The 22,971-nt window shown below is 39.6% G+C and overlaps 1 protein-coding gene across 2 annotated transcripts in view; it reads right to left on the minus strand.

The window, feature by feature from the left end:
• Positions 1 to 22,971, minus strand: part of UNC13D (unc-13 homolog D) — a 422,729-nt gene that overhangs the window by 103,348 nt on the left and 296,410 nt on the right. The window lies entirely within an intron of this gene.

The raw sequence follows: 22,971 nt of genomic DNA on the forward strand, positions 1-22,971 counted from the left end.
GCCGCAACTCTTATAAATGTATTAACCCCTAAACCGCCGCTCCCGGACACCGCTGCCACCTACAGTATACCTAGTAACCCCTATCCTGCCCACCCTACACCGTCGCCCTCTATTATAAAGTTATTAACCCCTATCCTGCTGATCCCGCACCTCTCCGCAACTAAATAAATAGTTTAACCCCTAAACCGCCGCTCCCTGAACCCGCCGCAACCTATATTAAACCTATTAACCCCTATCCTGCCCCCCCTACACCGTCGCCACCTATAATAAATTTAATAACCCCTAATCTGCCCCCCTTACACCGTCGCCACCTATAATAAATTTATTAACCCCTAATCTGCCCCCCACTACACCGCCGCCACTGTAATAAAATTATTAACCCCTAAACCTAAGTCTAACCCTAACGCCCCCCTAACTTAAATATTAATTAAATAAATCTAAATAAATTAACTCTTATTAACTAAATGAATCCTATTTAAAACTAAATACTTACCTTTAAAATAAACCCTAATATAGCTACAATATAAATAATAATTATATTCTAGCTATCTTAGGATTTATTTTTATTTTACAGGTACCTTTCAATTTATTTTAACCAGGTACAATAGCTATTAAATAGTTATTAACTATTTAATAGCTTACCTAGCTAAAATAAAGAGAAATGTACCTGTAAAATAAATCCTAACCTAAGTTACAATTACACCTAACACTACACTATACTTTAATAAATTATTCCTATTTAAAACTAAATACTTACCAGTAAAATAAATCCTAAGATAGCTACAATATAATTAATAATTATATTATAACTATCTTAGGATTTATATTTATTTTACAGGTAACTTTATATTTATTTTAGCTAGTTAGAATAGTTATTAAATAGTTATTAACTATTTAATAACTACCTAGCTAAAAGAAATACAAAATTACCTGTAAAATAAATCCTAACTTAAGTTACAATTAAACCTAATACTACACTATCATTAAATTAATTAAATAAACTACCTACAAATAACTACAATTAAATACAATTACATAAACTAACTAAAGTACAAAAAATAAAAAAAGCTAAGTTACAAAAAATAAAAAAATAAGTTACAAACATGTTAAAAATATTACAACAATTTTAAGCTACTTACACCTAATCTAAGCCCCCTAATAAAATAACAACCCCCCCCCCCAAAATAAAAAAATGCCCTACCCTATTCTAAATTAAATAAAGTTCAAAGCTCTTTTACCTTACCAGCCCTTAAAAGGGCCATTTGTGGGGGCATGCCCCAAAGAAAACAGCTCTTTTGCCTGTAAAAGAAAAATACAACCCCCCCCAACATTAAAACCCACCACCCACATACCCCTAATCTAACCCAAACCCCCCTAACAATTCTATCAGCCAATCGGAATTAAGGTAGGAAAAATCTGATTGGCTGATGGAATCAGCCAATCAGATTGAGCTCGCATTCTATTGGCTGTTCCGATCAGCCAATAGAATGCGAGCTCAATATGATTGGCTGATTGGATCAGCCAATCGGATTGAACTTGAATCTGATTGGCTGATTCCATCAGCCAATCAGAATTTTCCTACCTTAATTCCGATTGGCTGATAGAATCCTATCAGCCAATCAGAATTGAGGGGACGCCATCTTGGATGACGTCCCTTAAAGGAGCCATCATTCGTCGTAGTCCGTCGGTGAAGAAGGAGGTTCCGCGTCGGCGGAAGGAAGATACAAGACCCGGCTTGGAAGATGACTTCGCCCGGATAGAAGACCTCTTCAGCGCCTCTTTGAAGATGACATCGGCCGGATCGAAGACTTTTCTTCAGCGCCGCCTGGATGATGACTTCATCGGATGGAAGATTTATTCAGCGCCGCTTGGAGGATTAACTTCTTCCGCTCCGGATGTCCACTTCGGTTCCATCGCTGCTCGGCTGAGTGAAGACAAGGTAGGATGATCTTCAGGGGATTAGTGTTAGGTTTTTGTAAGGGGGGTTTGGGTTTTAATGTTGGGGGGGGTTGTATTTTTCTTTTACAGGCAAAAGAGCTGTTTTCTTTGGGCCATGCCCCCACAAATGGCCCTTTTAAGGGCTGGTAAGGTAAAAGAGCTTTGAACTTTATTTAATTTAGAATAGGGTAGGGCATTTTTTTTATTTTGGGGGGGTTTGTTATTTTATTAGGGGGCTTAGATTAGGTGTAAGTAGCTTAAAATTGTTGTAATATTTTTAACATGTTTGTAACTTATTTTTTTATTTTTTGTAACTTAGCTTTTTTTATTTTTTGTACTTTAGTTAGTTTATGTAATTCTATTTAATTGTAGTTATTTGTAGGTAGTTTATTTAATTAATTTAATGATAGTGTAGTATTAGGTTTAATTGTAACTTAAGTTAGGATTTATTTTACAGGTAATTTTGTATTTCTTTTAGCTAGGTAGTTATTAAATAGTTAATAACTATTTAATAACTATTCTAACTAGCTAAAATAAATACAAAGTTACCTGTAAAATAAATATAAATCCTAAGATAGCTATAATATAATTATTAATTATATTGTAGCTATCTTAGGATTTATTTTACAGGTAAGTATTTAGTTTTAAATAGGAATAATTTATTAAAGTATAGTGTAGTGTTAGGTGTAATTGTAACTTAGGTTAGGATTTATTTTATAGGTACATTTCTCTTTATTTTAGCTAGGTAAGCTATTAAATAGTTAATAACTATTTAATAGTTATTGTACATGGTTAAAATAAATTGAAAGGTACCTGTAAAATAAATATAAATCCTAAGATAGCTAGAATATAATTATTATTTATATTGTAGCTATATTAGGGTTTATTTTAAAGGTAAGTATTTAGTTTTAAATAGGATTCATTTAGTTAATAAGAGTTAATTTATTTAGATTTATTTAATTAATATTTAAGTTAGGGGGGCGTTAGGGTTAGGGGTTAATAATTTTATTACAGTGGCGGCGGCGTAGTGGGGGCAGGATAGGGGTTAATAAATTTATTATAGGTGGCGACGGTGTAGGGGGGGCAGATTAGGGGTTATTAAATTTATTATAGGTGGCGACGGTGTAGGGGGGGCAGGATAGGGGTTAATACATTTAATATAGGTTGCGGCGGGTTCAGGGAGCGGCGGTTTAGGGGTTAATACATTTATTATAGTTGCGGTGGGCTCCGGGAGCGGCGGTTTAGGGGTTAATATGTATAGAGTAGCTTGCGGTGGGCTCCGGGAGCGGCGGTTTAGGGGGTAATAACTTTATTTAGTTGCGGCGGTGTAGGGGGCACAGATTAGTGGTGTTTAGACTCGGGGTACATGTTAGGGTGTTAGGTGTAGACAGCTCCCATAGAAATCAATGGGATGTCTGTCAGCAGCGAACTTGTACTTTCGCTATGGTCAGACTCCCATTGATTCCTATGGGATCCGCCGCCTCCAGGGGTGGCGGATTGAAAACCAGGTACGCTGGGCCGTAAAAGTGCCGAGCGTACCTGCTAGTTTTTTGATAACTAGCAAAAGTAGTGAGAATGTGCCGCACTTGTGTGCGGAACATCTGGAGTGACGTAAGAATCGATCTGTGTTGGACTGAGTCCGGCGGATCGATGCTTACGTCACAAAATTCTACTTTTGCCGGTCTCGAGCCTTTGATAACTAAGGCGTATCAGCCTCGCCACAAATACGCTGCGGAATTCCAGCATATTTGAGGTTGACGGCTTGATAACTAGGCCCCAGTAGCTTTTTTACAATGTACACACTAAACATTGGTAGGAAAGTGTTCAGAGGATCCAGCTTCTAAGGTAGATTTAGGACAGAATAAGAAGGCTCCTTTATAGCATTGAATTATAATAGCATAAATAAACCCCCTAAAAAAGCTCTTGAGGAATGGAAAAACTTACCCCCTCCTAAAGAGGTTCAATAAAACTTACAGGTTAAGGCGTGCTAAGTAGAAACAAAAAGCAGGAGACAAGTAGACTCCACACCTGATGTCTGGATAACACTCAGCAGAGTAGGAGAGCGTTTACCACACCGACACGCACTAAACTGAAACACAGGGAAAAAATCCAAACACCCTGAAGCACGCAAAACTCCAACATGCGTAATCCCAAAGGCTTAGGTTATAAATCCGATGCGCGCAGACCCGAAGAGGCCAACACGTGGTAAAAACACACAATCTAACTCCGTGCGCCAAAAAATCTGACATATATCCAAAATAAATATACAATTATAGATGTCCAAACCAGGCTACAGAGTGTCAAATAAATACAAAATAAGATACTTAGACACTCATCTACTTAGTAAAGTAGATAGCCAAACCAGTACTTAAACATATCAGCAGAGGTTATGGAATAGGAGTATATTGTAGATCCATAAGGGGAGGCAAAAGACAAGTCCCTGCGACCACTATGGAAGGTTTGTGACAAAATTTCCCATGAGGTAAAAAGAGAGCCACTAACTATACCCCATATACATCCCTCTGACAAACACTGTACTCTGAGGGGAAAACGGGTCTCAACATAGACTGAAAGACCCTCTCTCTAAAGAATCATATGCACATATTCAATCATCACCTTCCTACAGCGGAGTCAAAGACAAGACTGAGGTACCTGTGAGGTGGGAGGGGTTATATAGAGCTCTTGGGGTTTGGGAATATTTGCCTCCTCCTAGTGGTAGGAAAGAGTAATTCCCAGGGTAATGGATTGTGGATTCTCAACACCTGCATGAAAGAAATAATGTACTTTTTATTATTAAATATATATCTGATACTGTTCTTGTAAAATACATATACAGTATATACCTATATATCTATATGAATAGATAATAGGTATATACAGATATACAATAAAAAGGACATTATCCTTTAAGTGAAGAACATTGAAATGTTAAATATGTACAGTAAATATACAGTAAAGCCCATATACACATATATACAGTATCTACATACATACATATACAATTTTAGATATGCGAATGTATGCATCTCTATGTAAAATGCATTTGCATACTTTTTTTTATAACGCCTTAAAACTTATAATGCAATACCTTTTATAAATACTTTTTATCAGACAGTGAAACTGTACTTTTAAAGGGACCTACCTTCATCTGATCCGGGCGATGTCTTCAATCAAGCGGCAGTGAAGTCTTCTTCCATCTGGCGATGTCTTCAATCAAGCGGCAAAGAAGTCTTCTTCCATCCGGGCGATGTCTTCAAGCAAGCGGCAGAGAGTCTTCTTCCATCCGGCGATGTCTTCAAGAAAAGCGGCATCTTCAATCTTCTTTCTTCGCTCCTCCGCCACGGAGCATCCATCAGGCACGACGACTTCCCGACGAATGAGGTTCCTTTAAATGATGTCATCCAAGATGGCGTCCGCCAAATTCCGATTGGCTGATAGGATTCTATCAGCCAATCGGAATTAAGGTAGAAAAATCTGATTGGCTGATTGAATCAGCCAATCAGATTCAAGTTCAATGCGATTGGCTGATTGGTTCAGAAGGAGAAGTCATACCCATAGAAGCAGCAATAGGTTGGTCAGTATGCATTAACATTTTTAAACATGAGTCACATAAATAAGCTGGAGTAGATACCTCGGGGGGTAGTTATCAAGCCGTCTACTTTTCTGGCTTCGCCAGCCCAATACGCCCGCCTAAGCTCGACTCACATCGCAGCCGCGGACCTGAAAAAATACGCCTAAGTTATCAAATAAAGCTGTCAAAAAGCCGCGGGGCGATGACGAGCGGACTGTGACAGTTATCACTCATCCGATTTCGCTGCCCTTCGGCTTTTTCCCAGCTTTATTGCTAGCCTGTCACTAAGCACTCACACTAAACTACACTGTTCTATCCCTATACCGGCGCCCCCGGAGCCTCCCGCAACTCAATAAAGTTACTAACCCCTAAACCGCCGCTCCTAGACCCTGCCGCAACTCTTATAAATGTATTAACCTCTAAACCGCCGCTCCTAGACCCTGCCGCAACTCTTATAAATGTATTAACCCCTAAACCGCCGCTCCTAGACCCTGCCGCAACTCTTATAAATGTATTAACCCCTAAACCGCCGCTCCTAGACCCTGCCGCAACTCTTATAAATGTATTAACCCCTAAACCGCCGCTCCCGGACACCGCTGCCACCTACAGTATACCTAGTAACCCCTATCCTGCCCACCCTACACCGTCGCCCTCTATTATAAAGTTATTAACCCCTATCCTGCTGATCCCGCACCTCTCCGCAACTAAATAAATAGTTTAACCCCTAAACCGCCGCTCCCTGAACCCGCCGCAACCTATATTAAACCTATTAACCCCTATCCTGCCCCCCCTACACCGTCGCCACCTATAATAAATTTAATAACCCCTAATCTGCCCCCCTTACACCGTCGCCACCTATAATAAATTTATTAACCCCTAATCTGCCCCCCACTACACCGCCGCCACTGTAATAAAATTATTAACCCCTAAACCTAAGTCTAACCCTAACGCCCCCCTAACTTAAATATTAATTAAATAAATCTAAATAAATTAACTCTTATTAACTAAATGAATCCTATTTAAAACTAAATACTTACCTTTAAAATAAACCCTAATATAGCTACAATATAAATAATAATTATATTCTAGCTATCTTAGGATTTATTTTTATTTTACAGGTACCTTTCAATTTATTTTAACCAGGTACAATAGCTATTAAATAGTTATTAACTATTTAATAGCTTACCTAGCTAAAATAAAGAGAAATGTACCTGTAAAATAAATCCTAACCTAAGTTACAATTACACCTAACACTACACTATACTTTAATAAATTATTCCTATTTAAAACTAAATACTTACCAGTAAAATAAATCCTAAGATAGCTACAATATAATTAATAATTATATTATAACTATCTTAGGATTTATATTTATTTTACAGGTAACTTTATATTTATTTTAGCTAGTTAGAATAGTTATTAAATAGTTATTAACTATTTAATAACTACCTAGCTAAAAGAAATACAAAATTACCTGTAAAATAAATCCTAACTTAAGTTACAATTAAACCTAATACTACACTATCATTAAATTAATTAAATAAACTACCTACAAATAACTACAATTAAATACAACTACATAAACTAACTAAAGTACAAAAAATAAAAAAAGCTAAGTTACAAAAAATAAAAAAATAAGTTACAAACATGTTAAAAATATTACAACAATTTTAAGCTACTTACACCTAATCTAAGCCCCCTAATAAAATAACAACCCCCCCCCCAAAATAAAAAAATGCCCTACCCTATTCTAAATTAAATAAAGTTCAAAGCTCTTTTACCTTACCAGCCCTTAAAAGGGCCATTTGTGGGGGCATGCCCCAAAGAAAACAGCTCTTTTGCCTGTAAAAGAAAAATACAACCCCCCCCAACATTAAAACCCACCACCCACATACCCCTAATCTAACCCAAACCCCCCTAACAATTCTATCAGCCAATCGGAATTAAGGTAGGAAAAATCTGATTGGCTGATGGAATCAGCCAATCAGATTGAGCTCGCATTCTATTGGCTGTTCCGATCAGCCAATAGAATGCGAGCTCAATATGATTGGCTGATTGGATCAGCCAATCGGATTGAACTTGAATCTGATTGGCTGATTCCATCAGCCAATCAGAATTTTCCTACCTTAATTCCGATTGGCTGATAGAATCCTATCAGCCAATCAGAATTGAGGGGACGCCATCTTGGATGACGTCCCTTAAAGGAGCCATCATTCGTCGTAGTCCGTCGGTGAAGAAGGAGGTTCCGCGTCGGCGGAAGGAAGATTCAAGACCCGGCTTGGAAGATGACTTCGCCCGGATAGAAGACCTCTTCAGCGCCTCTTTGAAGATGACATCGGCCGGATCGAAGACTTTTCTTCAGCGCCGCCTGGATGATGACTTCATCGGATGGAAGATTTATTCAGCGCCGCTTGGAGGATTAACTTCTTCCGCTCCGGATGTCCACTTCGGTTCCATCGCTGCTCGGCTGAGTGAAGACAAGGTAGGATGATCTTCAGGGGATTAGTGTTAGGTTTTTGTAAGGGGGGTTTGGGTTTTAATGTTGGGGGGGGTTGTATTTTTCTTTTACAGGCAAAAGAGCTGTTTTCTTTGGGCCATGCCCCCACACATGGCCCTTTTAAGGGCTGGTAAGGTAAAAGAGCTTTGAACTTTATTTAATTTAGAATAGGGTAGGGCATTTTTTTTATTTTGGGGGGGTTTGTTATTTTATTAGGGGGCTTAGATTAGGTGTAAGTAGCTTAAAATTGTTGTAATATTTTTAACATGTTTGTAACTTATTTTTTTATTTTTTGTAACTTAGCTTTTTTTATTTTTTGTACTTTAGTTAGTTTATGTAATTCTATTTAATTGTAGTTATTTGTAGGTAGTTTATTTAATTAATTTAATGATAGTGTAGTATTAGGTTTAATTGTAACTTAAGTTAGGATTTATTTTACAGGTAATTTTGTATTTCTTTTAGCTAGGTAGTTATTAAATAGTTAATAACTATTTAATAACTATTCTAACTAGCTAAAATAAATACAAAGTTACCTGTAAAATAAATATAAATCCTAAGATAGCTATAATATAATTATTAATTATATTGTAGCTATCTTAGGATTTATTTTACAGGTAAGTATTTAGTTTTAAATAGGAATAATTTATTAAAGTATAGTGTAGTGTTAGGTGTAATTGTAACTTAGGTTAGGATTTATTTTATAGGTACATTTCTCTTTATTTTAGCTAGGTAAGCTATTAAATAGTTAATAACTATTTAATAGTTATTGTACATGGTTAAAATAAATTGAAAGGTACCTGTAAAATAAATATAAATCCTAAGATAGCTAGAATATAATTATTATTTATATTGTAGCTATATTAGGGTTTATTTTAAAGGTAAGTATTTAGTTTTAAATAGGATTCATTTAGTTAATAAGAGTTAATTTATTTAGATTTATTTAATTAATATTTAAGTTAGGGGGGCGTTAGGGTTAGGGGTTAATAATTTTATTACAGTGGCGGCGGCGTAGTGGGGGCAGGATAGGGGTTAATAAATTTATTATAGGTGGCGACGGTGTAGGGGGGGCAGATTAGGGGTTATTAAATTTATTATAGGTGGCGACGGTGTAGGGGGGGCAGGATAGGGGTTAATACATTTAATATAGGTTGCGGCGGGTTCAGGGAGCGGCGGTTTAGGGGTTAATACATTTATTATAGTTGCGGTGGGCTCCGGGAGCGGCGGTTTAGGGGTTAATATGTATAGAGTAGCTTGCGGTGGGCTCCGGGAGCGGCGGTTTAGGGGGTAATAACTTTATTTAGTTGCGGCGGTGTAGGGGGCACAGATTAGTGGTGTTTAGACTCGGGGTACATGTTAGGGTGTTAGGTGTAGACAGCTCCCATAGAAATCAATGGGATGTCTGTCAGCAGCGAACTTGTACTTTCGCTATGGTCAGACTCCCATTGATTCCTATGGGATCCGCCGCCTCCAGGGGTGGCGGATTGAAAACCAGGTACGCTGGGCCGTAAAAGTGCCGAGCGTACCTGCTAGTTTTTTGATAACTAGCAAAAGTAGTGAGAATGTGCCGCACTTGTGTGCGGAACATCTGGAGTGACGTAAGAATCGATCTGTGTTGGACTGAGTCCGGCGGATCGATGCTTACGTCACAAAATTCTACTTTTGCCGGTCTCGAGCCTTTGATAACTAAGGCGTATCAGCCTCGCCACAAATACGCTGCGGAATTCCAGCATATTTGAGGTTGACGGCTTGATAACTAGGCCCCAGTAGCTTTTTTACAATGTACACACTAAACATTGGTAGGAAAGTGTTCAGAGGATCCAGCTTCTAAGGTAGATTTAGGACAGAATAAGAAGGCTCCTTTATAGCATTGAATTATAATAGCATAAATAAACCCCCTAAAAAAGCTCTTGAGGAATGGAAAAACTTACCCCCTCCTAAAGAGGTTCAATAAAACTTACAGGTTAAGGCGTGCTAAGTAGAAACAAAAAGCAGGAGACAAGTAGACTCCACACCTGATGTCTGGATAACACTCAGCAGAGTAGGAGAGCGTTTACCACACCGACACGCACTAAACTGAAACACAGGGAAAAAATCCAAACACCCTGAAGCACGCAAAACTCCAACATGCGTAATCCCAAAGGCTTAGGTTATAAATCCGATGCGCGCAGACCCGAAGAGGCCAACACGTGGTAAAAACACACAATCTAACTCCGTGCGCCAAAAAATCTGACATATATCCAAAATAAATATACAATTATAGATGTCCAAACCAGGCTACAGAGTGTCAAATAAATACAAAATAAGATACTTAGACACTCATCTACTTAGTAAAGTAGATAGCCAAACCAGTACTTAAACATATCAGCAGAGGTTATGGAATAGGAGTATATTGTAGATCCATAAGGGGAGGCAAAAGACAAGTCCCTGCGACCACTATGGAAGGTTTGTGACAAAATTTCCCATGAGGTAAAAAGAGAGCCACTAACTATACCCCATATACATCCCTCTGACAAACACTGTACTCTGAGGGGAAAACGGGTCTCAACATAGACTGAAAGACCCTCTCTCTAAAGAATCATATGCACATATTCAATCATCACCTTCCTACAGCGGAGTCAAAGACAAGACTGAGGTACCTGTGAGGTGGGAGGGGTTATATAGAGCTCTTGGGGTTTGGGAATATTTGCCTCCTCCTAGTGGTAGGAAAGAGTAATTCCCAGGGTAATGGATTGTGGATTCTCAACACCTGCATGAAAGAAATAATGTACTTTTTATTATTAAATATATATCTGATACTGTTCTTGTAAAATACATATACAGTATATACCTATATATCTATATGAATAGATAATAGGTATATACAGATATACAATAAAAAGGACATTATCCTTTAAGTGAAGAACATTGAAATGTTAAATATGTACAGTAAATATACAGTAAAGCCCATATACACATATATACAGTATCTACATACATACATATACAATTTTAGATATGCGAATGTATGCATCTCTATGTAAAATGCATTTGCATACTTTTTTTTATAACGCCTTAAAACTTATAATGCAATACCTTTTATAAATACTTTTTATCAGACAGTGAAACTGTACTTTTAAAGGGACCTACCTTCATCTGATCCGGGCGATGTCTTCAATCAAGCGGCAGTGAAGTCTTCTTCCATCTGGCGATGTCTTCAATCAAGCGGCAAAGAAGTCTTCTTCCATCCGGGCGATGTCTTCAAGCAAGCGGCAGAGAGTCTTCTTCCATCCGGCGATGTCTTCAAGAAAAGCGGCATCTTCAATCTTCTTTCTTCGCTCCTCCGCCACGGAGCATCCATCAGGCACGACGACTTCCCGACGAATGAGGTTCCTTTAAATGATGTCATCCAAGATGGCGTCCGCCAAATTCCGATTGGCTGATAGGATTCTATCAGCCAATCGGAATTAAGGTAGAAAAATCTGATTGGCTGATTGAATCAGCCAATCAGATTCAAGTTCAATGCGATTGGCTGATTGGTTCAGAAGGAGAAGTCATACCCATAGAAGCAGCAATAGGTTGGTCAGTATGCATTAACATTTTTAAACATGAGTCACATAAATAAGCTGGAGTAGATACCTCGGGGGGTAGTTATCAAGCCGTCTACTTTTCTGGCTTCGCCAGCCCAATACGCCCGCCTAAGCTCGACTCACATCGCAGCCGCGGACCTGAAAAAATACGCCTAAGTTATCAAATAAAGCTGTCAAAAAGCCGCGGGGCGATGACGAGCGGACTGTGACAGTTATCACTCATCCGATTTCGCTGCCCTTCGGCTTTTTCCCAGCTTTATTGCTAGCCTGTCACTAAGCACTCACACTAAACTACACTGTTCTATCCCTATACCGGCGCCCCCGGAGCCTCCCGCAACTCAATAAAGTTACTAACCCCTAAACCGCCGCTCCTAGACCCTGCCGCAACTCTTATAAATGTATTAACCTCTAAACCGCCGCTCCTAGACCCTGCCGCAACTCTTATAAATGTATTAACCCCTAAACCGCCGCTCCTAGACCCTGCCGCAACTCTTATAAATGTATTAACCCCTAAACCGCCGCTCCTAGACCCTGCCGCAACTCTTATAAATGTATTAACCCCTAAACCGCCGCTCCCGGACACCGCTGCCACCTACAGTATACCTAGTAACCCCTATCCTGCCCACCCTACACCGTCGCCCTCTATTATAAAGTTATTAACCCCTATCCTGCTGATCCCGCACCTCTCCGCAACTAAATAAATAGTTTAACCCCTAAACCGCCGCTCCCTGAACCCGCCGCAACCTATATTAAACCTATTAACCCCTATCCTGCCCCCCCTACACCGTCGCCACCTATAATAAATTTAATAACCCCTAATCTGCCCCCCTTACACCGTCGCCACCTATAATAAATTTATTAACCCCTAATCTGCCCCCCACTACACCGCCGCCACTGTAATAAAATTATTAACCCCTAAACCTAAGTCTAACCCTAACCCTAACGCCCCCCTAACTTAAATATTAATTAAATAAATCTAAATAAATTAACTCTTATTAACTAAATGAATCCTATTTAAAACTAAATACTTACCTTTAAAATAAACCCTAATATAGCTACAATATAAATAATAATTATATTCTAGCTATCTTAGGATTTATTTTTATTTTACAGGTACCTTTCAATTTATTTTAACCAGGTACAATAGCTATTAAATAGTTATTAACTATTTAATAGCTTACCTAGCTAAAATAAAGAGAAATGTACCTGTAAAATAAATCCTAACCTAAGTTACAATTACACCTAACACTACACTATACTTTAATAAATTATTCCTATTTAAAACTAAATACTTACCTGTAAAATAAATCCTAAGATAGCTACAATATAATTAATAATTATATTATAGCTATCTTAGGATTTATATTTATTTTACAGGTAACTTTATATTTATTTTAGCTAGTTAGAATAGTTATTAAATAGTTATTAACTATTTAATAACTACCTAGCTAAAAGAAATACAAAATTACCTGTAAAATAAATCCTAACTTAAGTTACAATTAAACCTAATACTACACTATCATTAAATTAATTAAATAAACTACCTACAAATAACTACAATTAAATACAATTACATAAACTAACTAAAGTACAAAAAATAAAAAAATAAGTTACAAACATGTTAAAAATATTACAACAATTTTAAGCTACTTACACCTAATCTAAGCCCCCTAATAAAATAACAAACCCCCCCAAAATAAAAAAATGCCCTACCCTATTCTAAATTAAATAAAGTTCAAAGCTCTTTTACCTTACCAGCCCTTAAAAGGGCCATTTGTGGGGGCATGCCCCAAAGAAAACAGCTCTTTTGCCTGTAAAAGAAAAATACAACCCCCCCCCAACATTAAAACCCACCACCTACATACCCCTAATCTAACCCAAACCCCCCTTACAAAAACCTAACACTAATCCCCTGAAGATCATCCTACCTTGTCTTCACTCAGCCGAGCAGCGATGGAACCGAAGTGGACATCCGGAGCGGAAGAAGTTAATCCTCCAAGCTGCGCTGAAGAAATCTTCCATCCGATGAAGTCATCATCCAGGCGGCGCTGAAGAAAAGTCTTCGATCCGGCCGATGTCATCTTCAAAGAGGCGCTGAAGAGGTCTTCTATCCGGGCGATGTCATCTTCCAAGCCGGGTCTTGAATCTTCCTTCCGCCGACGAGGAACCTCCTTCTTCACCGACGGACTACGACGAATGACGGCTCCTTTAAGGGACGTCATCCAAGATGGCGTCCCCTCAATTCCGATTGGCTGATAGGATTCTATCAGCCAATCGGAATTAAGGTAGGAAAAATCTGATTGGCTGATGGAATCAGCCAATCAGATTGAGCTCGCATTCTATTGGCTGTTCTGATCAGCCAATAGAATGCAAGCTCAATATGATTGGCTGATTGGATCAGCCAATCGGATTGAACTTGAATCTGATTGGCTGATTCCATCAGCCAATAAGAATTTTCCTACCTTAATTCCGATTGGCTGATAGAATCCTATCAGCCAATCGGAATTGAGGGGACGCCATCTTGGATGACGTCCCTTAAAGGAGCCGTCATTCGTCGTAGTCCGTCGGTGAAGAAGGAGGTTCTGCGTCGGCGGAAGGAAGATTCAAGACCCGGCTTGGAAGATGACTTCGCCCGGATAGAAGACCTCTTCAGCGCCTCTTTGAAGATGACATCGGCCGGATCGAAGACTTTTCTTCAGCGCCGCCTGGATGATGACTTCATCGGATGGAAGATTTATTCAGCGCCGCTTGGAGGATTAACTTCTTCCGCTCCGGATGTCCACTTCGGTTCCATCGCTGCTCGGCTGAGTGAAGACAAGGTAGGATGATCTTCAGGGGATTAGTGTTAGGTTTTTGTAAGGGGGGTTTGGGTTAGATTAGGGGTATGTGGGTGGTGGGTTTTAATGTTGGGGGGGGGTTGTATTTTTCTTTTACAGGCAAAAGAGCTGTTTTCTTTGGGGCATGCCCCCACAAATGGCCCTTTTAAGGGCTGGTAAGGTAAAAGAGCTTTGAACTTTATTTAATTTAGAATAGGGTAGGGCATTTTTTTTATTTTGGGGGGTTTGTTATTTTATTAGGGGGCTTAGATTAGGTGTAAGTAGCTTAAAATTGTTGTAATATTTTTAACATGTTTGTAACTTATTTTTTTATTTTTTGTAACTTAGCTTTTTTTATTTTTTGTACTTTAGTTAGTTTATGTAATTGTATTTAATTGTAGTTATTTGTAGGTAGTTTATTTAATTAATTTAATGATAGTGTAGTATTAGGTTTAATTGTAACTTAAGTTAGGATTTATTTTACAGGTAATTTTGTATTTCTTTTAGCTAGGTAGTTATTAAATAGTTAATAACTATTTAATAACTATTCTAACTAGCTAAAATAAATACAAAGTTACCTGTAAAATAAATATAAATCCTAAGATAGCTATAATATAATTATTAATTATATTGTAGCTATCTTAGGATTTATTTTACAGGTAAGTATTTAGTTTTAAATAGGAATAATTTATTAAAGTATAGTGTAGTGTTAGGTGTAATTGTAACTTAGGTTAGGATTTATTTTACAGGTACATTTCTCTTTATTTTAGCTAGGTAAGCTATTAAATAGTTAATAACTATTTAATTGTTATTGTACATGGTTAAAATAAATTGAAAGGTACCTGTAAAATAAATATAAATCCTAAGACAGCTAGAATATAATTATTATTTATATTGTAGCTATATTAGGGTTTATTTTAAAGGTAAGTATTTAGTTTTAAATAGGATTCATTTAGTTAATAAGAGTTAATTTATTTAGATTTATTTAATTAATATTTAAGTTAGGGGGGCGTTAGGGTTAGGGTTAGACTTAGGTTTAGGGGTTAATAATTTTTTTACAGTGGCGGCGGCGTAGTGGGGGCAGGATAGGGGTTAATAAATTTATTATAGGTGGCGACGGTGTAAGGGGGGGCAGATTAGGGGTTATTAAATTTATTATAGGTGGCGACGGTGTAGGGGGGGCAGGATAGGGGTTAATACATTTAATATAGGTTGCGGCGGGTTCAGGGAGTGGCGGTTTAGGGGTTAATACATTTATTATAGTTGCAGTGGGCTCCGGGAGCGGCGGTTTAGGGGTTAATATGTATAGAGTAGCTTGCGGTGGGCTCCGGGAGCGGCGGTTTAGGGGGTAATAACTTTATTTAGTTGCGGCGGTGTAGGGGGCACAGATTAGTGGTGTACATGTTAGGGTGTTAGGTGTAGACAGCTCCCATAGAAATCAATGGGATGTCTGTCAGCAGCGAACTTGTACTTTCGCTATGGTCAGACTCCCATTGATTCCTATGGGATCCGCCGCCTCCAGGGGTGGCGGATTGAAAACCAGGTACGCTGGGCCGTAAAAGTGCCGAGCGTACCTGCTAGTTTTTTGCTAACTAGCAAAAGTAGTGAGAATGTGCCGCACATTGTGTGCGGAACATCTGGAGTGACGTAAGAATCGATCTGTGTCGGACTGAGTCCGGCGGATCGATGCTTACATCACAAAATTCTACTTTTGCCGGTCTCGAGCCTTTGATAACTAAGGCGTATCAGCCTCGCCACAAATACGCTGCGGAATTCCAGCGTATTTGAGGTTGACGGCTTGATAACTAGGCCCCAGTAGCTTTTTTACAATGTACACACTAAACATTGGTAGGAAAGTGTTCAGAGGATCCAGCTTCTAAGGTAGATTTAGGACAGAATAAGAAGGCTCCTTTATAGCATTGAATTATAATAGCATAAATAAACCCCCTAAAAAAGCTCTTGAGGAATGGAAAAACTTACCCCCTCCTAAAGAGGTTCAATAAAACTTACAGGTTAAGGCGTGCTAAGTAGAAACAAAAAGCAGGAGACAAGTAGACTCCACACCTGATGTCTGGATAACACTCAGCAGAGTAGGAGAGCGTTTACCACACCGACACGCACTAAACTGAAACACAGGGAAAAAATCCAAACACCCTGAAGCACGCGAAACTCCAACATGCGTAATCCCAAAGGCTTAGGTTATAAATCCGATGCGCGCAGACCCGAAGAGGCCAACACGTGGTAAAAACACACAATCTAACTCTGTGCGCCAAAAAATCTGACATATATCCAAAATAAATATACAATTATAGATGTCCAAACCAGGCTACAGAGTGTCAAATAAATACAAAATAAGATACTTAGACACTCATCTACTTAGTAAAGCCAAACCAGTACTTAAACATATCAGCAGAGGTTATGGAATAGGAGTATATTGTAGATCCATAAGGGGAGGCAAAAGACAAGTCCCTGTGACCACTATGGAAGGTTTGTGACAAAATTTCCCATGAGGTAAAAAGAGAGCCACTAACTATACCCCATATACATCCCTCTGACAAACACTGTACTCTGAGGGGAAAACGGGTCTCAACATAGACTGAAAGACCCTCTCTCTAAAGAATCATATGCACATATTCAATCATCACCTTCCTACAGCGGAGTCAAAGACAAGACTGAGGTACCTGTGAGGTGGGAGGGGTTATATAGAGCTCTTGGGGTTTGGGAATATTTGCCTCCTCCTAGTGGTAGGAAAGAGTAATTCCCAGGGTAATGGATTGTGGATTCTCAACACCTGCATGAAAGAAATAATGTACTTTTTATTATTAAATATATATCTGATACTGTTCTTGTAAAATACATATACAGTATATACCTATATATCTATATGAATAGATAATAGGTATATACAGATATACAATAAAAACATAATTTATGCTTACCTGATAAATTTATTTCTCTTGTAGTGTATCCAGTCCACGGATCATCCATTACTTATGGGATATTAACTCCTCCCCAACAGGAAGTGCAAGAGGATTCACCCAGCAGAGCTGCTATATAGCTCCTCCCCTAACTGCCATTACCAGTCATTCGACCGAAAACATGCAGAGAAAGGAAAACCATAGGGTACAGTGGTGACTGTAGTTTAATGGAAAAATTACCTGCCTTAAAGTGACAGGGCGGGCCGTGGACTGGATACACTACAAGAGAAATAAATTTATCAGGTAAGCATAAATTATGTTTTCTCTTGTTAAGTGTATCCAGTCCACGGATCATCCATTACTTATGGGATACCAATACCAAAGCTAAAGTACACGGATGACGGGAGGGACAGGCAGGCTCTTTATACGGAAGGAACCACTGCCTGAAGAACCTTTCTCCCAAAAACAGCCTCCGAAGAAGCAAAAGTGTCAAATTTGTAAAATTTGGAAAAAGTATGAAGAGAAGACCAAGTTGCAGCCTTGCAAATCTGTTCAACAGAAGCCTCATTCTTAAAGGCCCAAGTGGAAGCCACAGCTCTAGTAGAATGTGCTGTAATTCTTTCAGGAGGCTGCTGTCCAGCAGTCTCATAGGCTAACCGTATTATGCTACGAAGCCAAAAGGAGAGAGAGGTAGCCGAAGATTTTTGACCTCTCCTCTGACCAGAATAAACGACAAACAGGGAAGACGTTTGTCGAAAATCCTTAGTTGCCTGTAGATAAAATTTCAGGGCACGGACTACATCTAGATTGTGTAGCAGACGTTCCTTTTTCGAAGAAGGATTAGGACACAAAGATGGAACCACAATCTCTTGATTGATATTCCTGTTAGTGACCACCTTAGGTAGGAACCCAGGTTTAGTACGCAGAACTACCTTGTCTGAATGAAAAATCAGATAAGGAGAATCACAATGTAAGGCAGATAACTCAGAGACTCTTCGAGCCGAGGAAATCGCCATTAAAAACAGAACTTTCCAAGATAACAACTTGATATCAATGGAATGAAGGGGTTCAAACGGAACCCCCTGTAAAACATTAAGAACTAAGTTCAAACTCCATGGTGGAGCAACAGTTTTAAACACAGGCTTGATCCTAGCTAAAGCCTGACAAAAAGCTTGAACGTCCGGAACTTCTGACAGACGTTTGTGTAAAAAAATGGACAGAGCTGAAATCTGTCCCTTTAAGGAACTAGCGGATAAACCCTTTTCTAAACCTTCTTGTAGAAAAGACAATATCCTCGGAATCCTAACCTTACTCCATGAGTAACTCTTGGATTCGCACCAATATAAGTATTTGCGCCATATCTTATGGTAAATCTTTCTGGTAACAGGCTTCCTAGCCTGTATTAAGGTATCAATAACTGACTCAGAAAAACCACGTTTTGATAAAATCAAGCGTTCAATTTCCAAGCAGTCAGCTTCAGAGAAATTAGATTTTGATGTTTGAAGGGACCCTGGATCAGAAGGTCCTGTTTCAGAGGTAGCGACCAAGGTGGACAGGATGACATGTCCACTAGATCTGCATACCAAGTCCTGCGTGGCCATGCAGGCGCTATTAGAATCACTGATGCTCTCTCCTGTTTGATTCTGGCAATCAATCGAGGAAGCATCGGGAAGGGTGGAAACACATAAGCCATCCCGAAGGTCCAAGGTGCTGTCAAAGCATCTATCAGAACCGCTCCCGGATCCCTGGATCTGGACCCGTAACGAGGAAGCTTGGCGTTCTGTCGAGACGCCATGAGATCTATCTCTGGTTTGCCCCAACGTCGAAGTATTTGGGCAAAGACCTCCGGATGAAATTCCCACTCCCCCGGATGAAAAGTCTGACGACTTAAGAAATCCGCCTCCCAGTTCTCCACTCCCGGGATGTGGATTGCTGACAGGTGGCAAGAGTGAGACTCTGCCCAGCGAATTATCTTTGATACTTCCATCATGCTAGGGAGCTTCTTGTCCCTCCCTGATGGTTGATGTAAGCTACAGTCATGATGTTGTTAACTGGGGCCAAGCCAGAAGGGCATTGAGAAGTGCTCTCAATTCCAGAATGTTTATTGGTAGGAGACTCTCCTCCTGATTCCATTGTCCCTGAGCCTTCAGAGAATTCCAGACAGCGCCCCAACCTAGTAGGCTGGCGTCTGTTGTTACAATTGTCCAGTCCGGCCTGCTGAATGGCATCCCCCTGGACAGATGTGGCCGAGAAAGCCACCATAGAAGAGAATTTCTGGTCTCTTGATCCAGATTCAGAGTAGGGGACAAGTCTGAGTAATCCCCATTCCACTGACTTAGCATGCACAATTGCAGCGGTCTGAGATGTAGGCGTGCAAAGGGTACTATGTCCATTGCTGCTACCATTAAGCCGATCACCTCCATGCATTGAGCTACTGACGGGTGTTGAATGGAATGAAGGACACGGCATGCATTTTGAAGCTTTGTTAACCTGTCTTCTGTCAGGTAAATCTTCATTTCTACAGAATCTATAAGAGTCCCCAAGAAGGGAACTCTTGTGAGTGGAAAGAGAGAACTCTTCTTTTCGTTCACCTTCCATCCATGCGACCTTAGAAATGCCAGTACTAACTCTGTATGAGACTTGGCAGTTTGAAAGCTTGAAGCTTGTATCAGAATGTCGTCTAGGTACGGAGCTACCGCAATTCCTCGCGGTCTTAGTACCGCCAGAAGAGCACCCAGAACCTTTGTGAAGATTCTCGGAGCCGTAGCCAATCCGAATGGAAGAGCTACAAACTGGTAATGCCTGTCTAGAAAGGCAAACCTTAGATACCGGTAATGATCTTTGTGAATCGGTATGTGAAGGTAAGCATCCTTTAAATCCACTGTGGTCATGTACTGACCCTTTTGGATCATGGGTAAAATTGTCCGAATAGTTTCCATTTTGAACGATGGAACTCTTAGGAATTTGTTTAGGATCTTTAAATCCAAGATTGGCCTGAAAGTTCCCTCTTTTTTGGGAACCACAAACAGATTTAAGTAAAACCCTTGTCCTTGTTCCGACCGCGGAACCGGATGGATCACTCCCATTAATAAAAGATCTTGTACGCAGCGTAGAAACGCCTCTTTCTTTATTTGGTTTGTTGACAACCTTGACAGATGAAATCTCCCTCTTGGGGGAGAGAATTTGAAGTCTAGAAGGTATCCCTGAGATATGATCTCTAACGCCCAGGGATCCTGGACATCTCTTGCCCAAGCCTGGGCGAAGAGAGAAAGTCTGCCCCCCACTAGATCCGTTCCCGGATCGGGGGCCCTCGATTCATGCTGTCTTAGGGGCAGCAGCAGGTTTCCTGGCCTGCTTGCCCTTGTTCCAGGACTGGTTAGGTCTCCAGCCTTGTCTGTAGCGAGCAACAGCTCCTTCCTGTTTTGGTGCAGAGGAAGTTGATGCTGCTCCTGCTTTGAAATTACGAAAGGAACGAAAATTAGACTGTCTAGCCTTAGGTTTGGCTCTGTCTTGAGGCAGGGCATGGCCTTTACCTCCTGTAATGTCAGCGATAATTTCTTTCAACCCGGGCCCGAATAAGGTCTGCCCTTTGAAAGGTATATTAAGCAATTTAGATTTAGAAGTAACGTCAGCTGACCAGGATTTTAGCCACAGTGCTCTGCGTGCCTGAATGGCGAATCCGGAATTCTTAGCCTTAAGTTTAGTTAAATGTACTACGGCATCTGAAATAAATGAGTTAGCTAACTTAAGGGCTTTAAGCTTGTGTGTAATCTCATCTAATGGAGCTGATTCAAGTGTCTCTTCCAGAGACTCAAACCAAAATGCTGCTGCAGCCGTGACAGGCGCAATGCATGCAAGAGGTTGCAATATAAAACCTTGTTGAACAAACATTTTCTTAAAGTAACCCTCTAACTTTTTATCCATTGGATCTGAAAAGGCACAGCTATCCTCCACCGGGATAGTGGTACGCTTAGCTAAAGTAGAAACTGCTCCCTCCACCTTAGGGACCGTTTGCCATAAGTCCCGTGTGGTGGCGTCTATTGGAAACATCTTTCTAAATATCGGAGGGGGTGAGAACGGCACACCGGGTCTATCCCACTCCTTAGTAACAATTTCAGTAAGTCTCTTAGGTATAGGAAAAACGTCAGTACTCGCCGGTACCGCAAAATATTTATCCAACCTACACATTTTCTCTGGTATTGCAACTGTGTTACAATCATTCAGAGCCGCTAACACCTCCCCTAGTAATACACAGAGGTTTTCCAGCTTAAATTTAAAATTTGAAATATCTGAATCCAGTTTGTTTGGATCAGAACCGTCACCCGCAGAATGAAGCTCTCCGTCCTCATGTTCTGCAAATTGTGACGCAGTGTCTGACATGGCCCTAATATTATCAGCGCACTCTGTTCTCACCCCAGAGTGATCACGCTTACCTCTTAGTTCTGGTAATTTAGCCAAAACTTCAGTCATAACAGTAGCCATATCCTTTAATGTGATTTGTAATGGCCCCCAGATGTACTCGGCGATACAATATCACGCACCTCCCGAGCGGGAGATGCAGGTACTGACACGTGAGGCGAGTTAGTCGGCATAACTCTCCCCTCGTTGTTTGGTGAAATATGTTCAATTTGTACAGATTGACTTTTATTTAAAGTAGCATCAATACAGTTAGTACATAAATTTCTATTGGGCTCCACTTTGGCTTTAGTCCAAAACATTTTTTCACCCAGTACCTCAGAAAATTAAACGATTTTACATGCCAGCAAAAAACGTTTAACATTAATAAATTGAGTGTTATTAAAAAGCCTGTTGCTAGTCCCTGCAAATTAGGCTAAAGTTTTATGCATACAGTATAATTCCAGTGAAGTGCCTTTCCCCAGAATACTGAAGTGTAAAATATACATACATGACAGCCTGATACCAGTTGCTGCTACTGCATTTAAGGCTGAGTTTACATTATATCGGTATGGCAGAATTTTCTCATCAATTCCATTGCAGATTAATCTGCCCGCTGTCCCCTGATCTGAAGTTTACCTCTCCTCAGATGGCCGAGAAACAGCAATATGATCTTAACTACTCCGGCTAAAATCATAGAAAAACTCAGGTAGATTCTTCTTCAAATTCTACCAGAGAAGGAATAACACACTCCGGTGCTATTATAAAATAACAAACTTTTGAATGAAGGTATGAAACTAAGTATAATCACCACCTTTCCTCTCACACATCCTATCTATTTGTTGGGTGCAAGAGAATGACTGGTAATGGCAGTTAGGGGAGGAGCTATATAGCAGCTCTGCTGGGTGAATCCTCTTGCACTTCCTGTTGGGGAGGAGTTAATATCCCATAAGTAATGGATGATCCGTGGACTGGATACACTTAACAAGAGAAAAGGACATTATCCTTTAAGTGAAGAACATTGAAATGTTAAATATGTACAGTAAATATACAGTAAAGCCCATATACACATATATACAGTATCTACATACATACATATACAATTTTAGATATGCGAATGTATGCATCTCTATGTAAAATGCATTTGCATACTTTTTTTTATAACGCCTTAAAACTTATAATGCAATACCTTTTATAAATACTTTTTATCAGACAGTGAAACTGTACTTTTAAAGGGACACTGAACCCAATTTTTTTCTTTTGTGATTCA

This window comes from Bombina bombina, chromosome 1, assembly GCF_027579735.1.
Source record: "Bombina bombina isolate aBomBom1 chromosome 1, aBomBom1.pri, whole genome shotgun sequence".
NCBI lineage: Eukaryota > Metazoa > Chordata > Amphibia > Anura > Bombinatoridae > Bombina > Bombina bombina.